Source organism: Bufo bufo, chromosome 2 (genome assembly GCF_905171765.1).
Source record: "Bufo bufo chromosome 2, aBufBuf1.1, whole genome shotgun sequence".
NCBI lineage: Eukaryota > Metazoa > Chordata > Amphibia > Anura > Bufonidae > Bufo > Bufo bufo.
Genome location: NC_053390.1, coordinates 673142700 through 673152007, shown reverse-complemented (window position 1 = coordinate 673152007; position 9308 = coordinate 673142700).

The window sequence follows — 9308 nt, the reverse complement described above, 5'->3', positions numbered from 1 at the left end:
CTTGGCCAGGAGCACATTCAGTTTCTGTGCCGTTAGATGAGTGCACTCATACTGTTGTTTCTTTCAGTCACCTCAGTGATTGATTGCTAGCGAAATGCATGATGAGGAAGAGGAGCATCAGGACCAGTAGACAATGGGAAGGAAACACAGCTACCTTCTGCTAAGGTGGTGGAACCTTGACTGCTGGAAAAGGTGTGCAAGCCATTGAGAAAAGAGTCAGGCTGTACCACTACCTTAGCGCCACGTTTTTCCCAGGCCACTTTATGGTGATGCTCCATATGTTGACGCAGGGCAGTGATGGCAACATTGGCACCCTGGCCACGCTTCACCTTCTGTCCATAGATCCTACATACAACCACGCTGACGTTCTCAAGATACTTGATTAAAAATCCCCACACTGGCGAGTATGGCATTTTACCCCCACAACTCTGTGATGACTGCCTGCCATTGTCTCTATGAAGCCATGCACTGCTAGTTGTTTCTGAACAAGTAGGCTCCTGAGTACAAGTCAGTCTACCATGGGCACGTTTGGCTCCAGATCTCACACTTCTGCCACCCTGTTGGCTCTCGGCCATGCTTCCACCCTGCTGGCTCAGCCGCACCCTGCCACCCTGTCCCTGTCTCATGGGCAAGCTGTCACCCTCACCCCCTGATGAAGAAGCCCTCTCTTCGTTCGACTCCCACGTGCGATCGGCTAATCGCCTAATCGAATTTTTATCTATGAAACAAGGTGGATGCCCCAATAACAGAAGAACTAGACAGCTTATATACCCCAAATTGAGAATCAAGGCTTAATTGATTTGCTCATCAATTAAACAAGGTGGACATCCCAATAACAGTAAAATTAGAAAGCTTAATAAGCCCAATTTAAGAATCAAGGCATAATAGAATTGCTTATCTATTAATCAAGATGGACACCCCAATAACAGTAAAATGAGACAGCTTATTCAACCTCAATTTGAGAATCAAGGCTAAATAGAATTGCTTATCTATTAAAGTGTAACTGTCATTCTTTTTTTTTTTTCTAATGTGTAGGGGCAGTGATACTGACCATTTTTGTACTATACTTTAACTATTGAAATAGCTCTAAAGTGGCCCATTTTTATCCATAGCAATGCTCCTCTGTCTTCTGTTTACATAACCTATCAGTGTTGAGCAAGTCTCCACAGTTATGTAAACAGAAGACTGAAGAGCATTGCAAAGGCTCAAAATGGGCCACTTGAGGAGGAAGAGGAGTTGGAGTTGGAGGAGAATGAGAATGATGATGACAGTGACACCAGCCATAACACACAGTTATCTCAGTGGGGGGCGGAGGTGGAAAGAACTGACTCCTCAGGCACGCTGGCCAGAATGACCACCTTTATACTCACTGGCTTACGCAGTGACAGACGTATCATTGACATCAAGCAGTATGATAATTACTCGATAGCCTAACTTTTAGAACCTTGCTACAGAGGCAAAATGGCGGAATGTTTTCCTCTGGCAGAAAGGGAGACCAAATTACATTATTACCAGGAAACACTGTGTACGCAGTTTGCCGCATCTTACAGCAAGCGGACTCCTGCCGTCAGCATGTCTGAAAGGAAGGCCCCTCTCTGCCCCCCACAGAGTCAACCCCCTCCCATGAGCAGCAGAAGCCGCAGCATCAGCTGCCATTTCAGTCTCCGCAACATGTGTAATGCCCCAGAGGTGCATTACCACCTTTGCACTCCACCACTATCTCTTATGGTTAACCTAATGTCATTCTGTGTATTTATTTCCAGGTCCTGTATATTGTGCATATCTATTTCTATGTAACTGTTTATGTTTATGTTTAATATGCCTGGTTCATCAGCAGGTGGCAGCATAAATGGCAGAGCTACAGGTACATACAATGGAGCTTTCCCTTCCATTCTAACACCCCGCCTCTGTGGTGGAGTGGGCGAGTCCCACTTCCTGCAGGAAGGGTGGGGACTAGTTTCTAGGAGTCAGTCTAACTTACCCCCTGCCAAGGGAGGGTGTGCAGCGGGTGCATGCCCCTTCTGGACGTGCCTTGTCTAGGCCAGCTAGAGCACCTTCAGCTCTACTGGATCTGGAGGCCACAGCTGGAAGCCTCCGAAGCCAAGAGGAAAGTTCCCTGGCCTAATCTAGATACAGACTAAAAAGAAAGAAGTACAGCATAAAGTTAGAAGCTGAGTTTTACAGCTATCCTGTCAGTACAGCAGAGTCAGAGAGCAACTGATGTAGCAGAGAGGAATTTGCCTTCCACAATTAAGGCCAACGCCTCCTGGAAACCAAGGTAACGTCTGTAAACTGCTAGGAGAAACAATCTTGCAAAGTAAAGCTGTTATCAACTTCATCACAAGGTCTGGACACAATTTATTTCCTCATCCCCTTCATAAACTATCCCCATTCCTGCTTCACATGGCAACGCCTGCTGTTCAAGCGTATCCAGGTAGGAGCACCATGACATGTGCAACATCATTAAGGGACGTTTAGGCCACCCTCCACCACTCTGGCATTCCTACACCTGAGTATCATCTACCGTATCACTAAAAGGGGCCCTGTGTCCTTGTTGCTTCATTGCAACTGGCGTCACGACAAAACAAGTATTTTAATGGGACCCCTCTTAATGGGACCCCTAGCGGCATTGTCCTACCTAAACTATGGTCAGTCTCTGTTGCATACCCTGTTCCCTGACCCCATGGATTTCTGGATGATCCGAGATATGGATGGAACCAATTTTGGCTTCGGGACAGAGCTGGAGATGCTCTTTGGAAATGAAGATATAATCAATGCAATGGTAAGTATTATGGACATGGGAGAAGAAGGCATAGTCTGGTGTATCTGGGTGTAGTGTTCACCAGACATCCACCAGGTGGAGGTTCCAGAAGACGTCTCTAATGGACTTCAAAGAATGTAGCGAGTGGGTCGATTTGTGGGAAGATGAGTCGATTTGGGGGTTAAGAGCAACATTTAGGTCTCCTCCCACAATCACTATGCCCTCCTTAAAAGGGGCAATAATCTGGGAGATATCTGAAAGCCATAAGGCTTGCTTAGCATTGGGAGCATACAAGTTTATAAAGGTATACATTTGAGGCCCTATATAACCTTTGACCAGGAGATATCTCCCCTCTGGGTCTTGGATGTGTCTAGTGTAATTAAAAGGCACTTTTCTCCTAAACCCTATACTTACTCCTCCGGATGCGGCAGAGCCTCCCCCACAATGGAACCATAAGGGATAATGTGAGAAATCCAGATTGGGGTAACGGTTAAACTTGAAATGTGTCTCCTGGAGGAGCAGCACATCAGAACCTGCTTTACGCAATATTGTGAAAATATGACTCCTTTTGGACGGGGAGTTGAAACCCTTCACGTTGTAGGTCAGACATGGTCAAGGGTCAGGTTAGAGACATAGTGGTGCTATGTGCTGGTCCCCCAGGAGAGAACACTTACAAGGTAAGTAGTGTCCGTCCGGTCCAGAGGAGGAGCCCAGGTCCAGAGGTCAGAGTGCCACATCCCATAGTACGAGGGTGATAGTATCGAGTACCTTAAACCAAACAAGGGAGAGGGAAAAAACTATCAGAACATAAAACATAATAAAAAAATAACATTGTGTGTGTAGTGTCACACATACATAGAGCATGGAGGAATTTTGGTCACCAGACCCAAATATTTGCCGTCTAGCACATTGTATATCAATAAAATTGTGAAATAGACTAACAACAATTGGAGAGGACAATGGGGTTCAAGGAGGGGAGCGATCGATGGGACAAGAGTCACAGAGTAGACTTAGAAAGGAAAACGAGACCTGTGGGTGGGGAAGACTAAGAGACAAGAGGTTTAGGAACAAAAAGGAGCGCAGGTTGATCGAAGGGGTCATTAAGATAAAGCAACTAAACGAGTGGAGGAGAGATAAGGGAGACGCTACAAGACAGCCTACTCCACATATCATCTATTGTAGTTTCTTCTAGCTCTTCTGCGCGGCTGGGGTCTGCTGGTAAGTTAAAGTTCCTTTTCCACAGGATCGTCAGAACGGTGGTGTCTCGACGAAGGGTCCCATGCAGTGATTCGCAGAGAAGAGGCATCAGCAAGGTAAGAGCTTATGGATCTTGAGCAAGTCTCTTTGGTGTTTTTGCGCTTTAGGAGTGTGTTGCAGAGTGAAAGGTGCAACTGTCGGAATCTCCGGAAGCATGGTGATGTCCTGGAATAAGTCCCAGTTATCTATCTGTAGAGGAGGAATTTGCAGGTAGTCATAGATGTCCTCCAAATCGGAATGTGCTGTGATGTTAAAGCGGCGCCCTCCCTGGGAAAAGGAGAGGCCAAAGGGAAAGTTCCACTTATATTGGATTCTATTGGCCCGCAACCATTCTGTCAGTGGCTTCAGGGTTTTACGCTTTCTCAGTGTAGAAGGGGCCAGGTCTTGGTATATGGACCCTGGAGCGACCTCAAATAGAATTTCCGACCGGTTCCTAGCGGCTTCTTGAACTGCCACTTTTACTTGAAAATTAAGGAACTTACAAATCACGTCCCTAGGAGGGTCATCTGGCTTAGGTTTAGGGCATAGTGCTCTGTGGGCTCTCTCTATGATTATATCGAGGGAAAAATCTGGTCCCAGTAGTGAGGTGCACAAGGTTTTCACCGCAGCCGGGATATCCCCAGGTGACACAGATTCTGGGATCCCTCTAAGGCGCAGATTGTTGCGGCGCCCTCTGTTTTCTAGGTCTTCAAGGGCATTGTGTAGCTTGTTAAGATAGGCGCTACATTTTTGAAGTGAACTTGTAGTAGCCCTCTGATGGTCCAGAATCAAAGTCTGGTGATTTTCGAGAGACTCCGCCCGGTCAGATATTGCAACTGGCGTCACGACAAAACAAGTATTTTAATGGGACCCCTCTTAATGGGACCCCTAGCGGCATTGTCCTACCTAAACTATGGTCAGTCTCTGTTGCATACCCTGTTCTCTGACCCCATGGATTTCTGGACAGGCAGACTGGAACAGTGGCCCAAACTGGCACAGCACACTTTTTCTTCTTTCTTGCCAGGCCTCCAGTGTCATCTTGGAGAGGGTTTTCAGTGCCTCGGGGGGCGTGGTGACACCAAAACGGACCAAGTTGTCCGCTGCTATTGTCAAAAACATCACTTTTGTCAAAATTAACCAAGCTTTGATTCAGGAGGATTCTCACACACCTGCGGCTGATTCTGATGACTAGACCATCTTGTCACTGTTGCTGTCTCTACGGCTGCAGCCTCCTCCATCATGCCACTAAAGTGACCTGCCAACCATCACATTCTGTATGGCTGCTGCTGCCGCCTTCATCATGCCACTGCTGTCGGTCTGTTTACCATCATTTACGATATGGATGCTGCTGCCGTCTCCTTCATGCCATTAATGTTACCTTCCAACCATCATGTTCCTTAAGGCTGCTGCTGCCACCTCCATCATGCCAATGCTGTGACCGGCCTACATTCACTTTTTTTTTATAGCTGCTGCTGCTGGAGACCATGATGTCACCTTCATCATGCCACTGCTGAGAATTGCAGACCATCATCTTACATAATGCTGCTGCTACCTCGATCATGCTGCTGCCTTTCTGCCAACACGTACCATATGGCTGCTGTTTCAGCTGCAGCTGCCTCAGCTGTTAATCCCCTACTGACTGTTCTACTGGATCAATACAACAGGTGCGTACACAGGTGTACTTCCTCCAAATATTACTCAACACAATAAATAAAGTACCAATATACCCATAAATATATCAACATTTATTATATTCTCATAAAAAAAACATACATACATACAATAACGTGGAAACAAGTAAAGTGCCTACAAGCTATTGCTTACATCTATCCTAAGACACCATAATACGATATCATAAATAGACTACCATCAAAAATACATAGTAAATATAATATCTAAGAGTTATATATGGGAGAATCAAATCACAGGTTACTACCATAAATTATCTCATAGTATAAGAAAATCTCCACATACACTGGATGTAACCACATGTAGTGTGATTAATACAAACCCTATATCACTGACGTACAGTACAGACCAAAAGTTTGGACACACCTTCTCATTCAAAGAGTTTTCTTTATTTTCATGACTATGAAAATTGTAGATTCACACTGAAGGCATCAAAACTATGAATTAACACATGTGGAATTATATACCTAACAAACAAGTGTGAAACAACTGAAAATATATCATATTCTAGGTTCTTCAAAGTAGCCACCTTTTGCTTTGATTACTGCTTTGCACACTCTAGGCATTCTCTTGATGAGCTTCAAGAGGTAGTCCCCTGAAATGGTTTTCACTTCACAGGTGTGCCCTGTCAGGTTTAATAAGTGGGATTTCTTGCCTTATAAATGGGGTTGGGACCATCAGTTGCGTTGAGGAGAAGTCAGGTGGATACACAGCTGATAGTCCTACTGAATAGACTGTTAGAATTTGTATTATGGCAAGAAAAAAGCAGCTAAGTAAAGAAAAACGAGTGGCCATCATTACTTTAAGAAATGAAGGTCAGTCAGTCAGCCGTAAAATTGGGAAAACTTTGAAAGTAAGGGCTATTTGACCATGAAGGAGAGTTATGGGGTGCTGCGCCGGATGACCTGGCCTCCACAGTCACCGGACCTGAACCCAATCGAGATGGTTTGGGGTGAGCTGGACTGCAGAGTGAAGGCAAAAGAGCTAACAAGTGCTAAGCATCTCTGGGAACTCCTTCAAGACTGTTGGAAGACCATTTCAGGGGACTACCTCTTGAAGCTCATCAAGAGAATGCCAAGAGTGTGCAAAGCAGTAATCAAAGCAAAAGGTGGCTACTTTGAAGAACCTAGAATATGACATATTTTCAGTTGTTTCACACTTGTTTGTTATGTATATAATTCCACATGTGTTAATTCATAGTTTTGATGCCTTCATAGTCATGAAAATAAAGAAAACTCTTTGAATGAGAAGGTGTGTCCAAACTTTTGGTCTGTACTGTATGTCTATGTCTTCTCAGACTTTCTATGTAGCCATATATAGTTAATGTGCTGTAATGTCATATAGGACTACAGAGAGCACAGGAGTCGCACTATTCAGTGCATCATAACCTTTATCTATACTGATTAATTATTTAGTCCACACAAACAGGGACCGCTCTCACCAGTATATTAATGCATCCAAAAAGTATCCTAAGAACATAGCTGCACAATCATATCCACTCTTACCTAGTCACTCTGGTATATGTGATGGCTTTTAATCGCTTTCAATGACATCACCATTAACGCAAAGCATCTGCCACCACTATGACTATTATTACTACTACCATTGCTACTACTACCCATAGACAGCCTTGTACCCTATGTTCCATGCTATACTGCTCCTTCTGCCTTCACTATTTGGGCCCCATACATCTATATCCATGCCATACCCTTTCCACATTGCATTGCTGCTGCTCCCAGTTAAACAAGATAATTTTTTAGTCTCGTTCTCAACTAGCCACTTTTTCTTCTAACAATCATGTGCTTGTGGTACAGGCAGGCATTATGACCCTGTCAAGGCATAATTTTTGTATGCTTCATCCCCCAAACCACTTTTTTTTATCCCATAACACCGTGAGTGTTTAAACATCACCTGCCCCTGAAAAGGGACAATTTTAGGAAGTTTTGGAATATAAAAAAGCATAACACGTGCCAGCACGGTGTGTTTTCTAAACACACTGTATGTTAATGCTGTAAAATGTGCATTTACCTCTAGCTATGTATGTCAGAGTCACTCAGACATCATTTACTATTGCTGTCATTGCGTTCCAGAGCTTGGGAAGGGGGAGGGGAAGGGAAAAATTCATAAAAAATAAACCAAAAGAGATGACAAGTTTCACAAAAAATTCAGAGTCCTAGAAGGCTAGAGGGGTTATATACTAACTTTCAGGGCAATTGGAGCAACTTTAGTTTGGCCTGAACTGATTCGGGTCCCAACCAAACTTTTAAAAAAAATTCAGCAAACCAGACCCAAAATGAATCTCTATTAGGAAAAATAGCATATGCGTCTTACTATACAAAGGGTAGTAATCTGTTTGTTAATGCCGTCAAACGTGCATTTACTCATAGCTATATATGTCAGTGTCACTTCCGCATGATTTACTGTTGCTGTCATTGGGTTGAAAAGCTTAGGGAGGGAAAAAGCCAAAATATATATTTTTTTAAAAATACCGAAAAGAGATAACAGGTTTTGCTAAAAAGGAGTCAGGAGTCCTAGGTGACTAGATGGTGTTATTTAGCAATTTTGAGGGTAATTGGAGCTAATTTGGTTCAGTTTGAATTGAACTTTTTGAAGAATTCAGTGAACCTGAACTGAACCTCGAATGGTTTGCGCATCTGTAGTGCCAGCATATTCCTCATCATAGCGATGTTTTTTGACAAATTGTGGCCTTGGGCAAATTAAGAGTGGGGCCCTGTGAAAAAATATTGTATCAACAACACTTTATTATATACTTTAGTCAAAGTCATTACACAGAGACCGGTGTTACTCATAATGAAATTACAGTATACAGTACAAGGCACATACACTGACGAGCATAAGGGTAACAATGTTTTGAAATTTTTAATTTCAGGCTCCATATCTCAACATCCACTACAGCTTCGAACGTGAGACTACTATCATCTTATAGACAACCATCTTGGTTATCTCATACATAAATTGGATTTGCACCTATTTAGCATATGATTAGTTATGCAAATTATTGTCATGTAACTGCATTGTTACTGTTTTGCTCCTAAAATTCTAAATTTAAATTATTATTTTGTTAGTATTTTGTAAATCCACCTTTGGCATTCAACACTGCCTGAATCCATCTGAGCATGCTCTCAATCAGATTCAAGATTGACCAAAATCTCTTCCCAGGTCTCTTCTAAACATTCTCAATGTTGGTGCCTACTGGTCGACTCACTTGGTTACGATTACAGCTTTTTCTTCAACTCTACCCACAAGTGTTCGATTGGGTTGAGGTCCGAGGACTGTGGGGGCCAATCCAGCACCTCTACCTCATTGTCATTGAACCATTTGTTTGCCAATCTCGACTTATGCTTCTGGTTGTTGTCCTGCTGGAACAGTATGTCGCCCTTTTCTACCCATAGTACTCGACAAGAATCTGCATAACAAATCATATTTTAAATAATTGCAAGTCCATTTTATGTATGAGATAGCCAAGATGATTGTTTATAAAATGATGGTATTCTCACATTTGAAGCTGTAGTGGATAGTGAGATATGGAGCCTGAAAAGAAAAAGGTTAAAACATTGTTATCCTTTTGCTCGTCAGTGTATAATATTACTGCACCGTGACC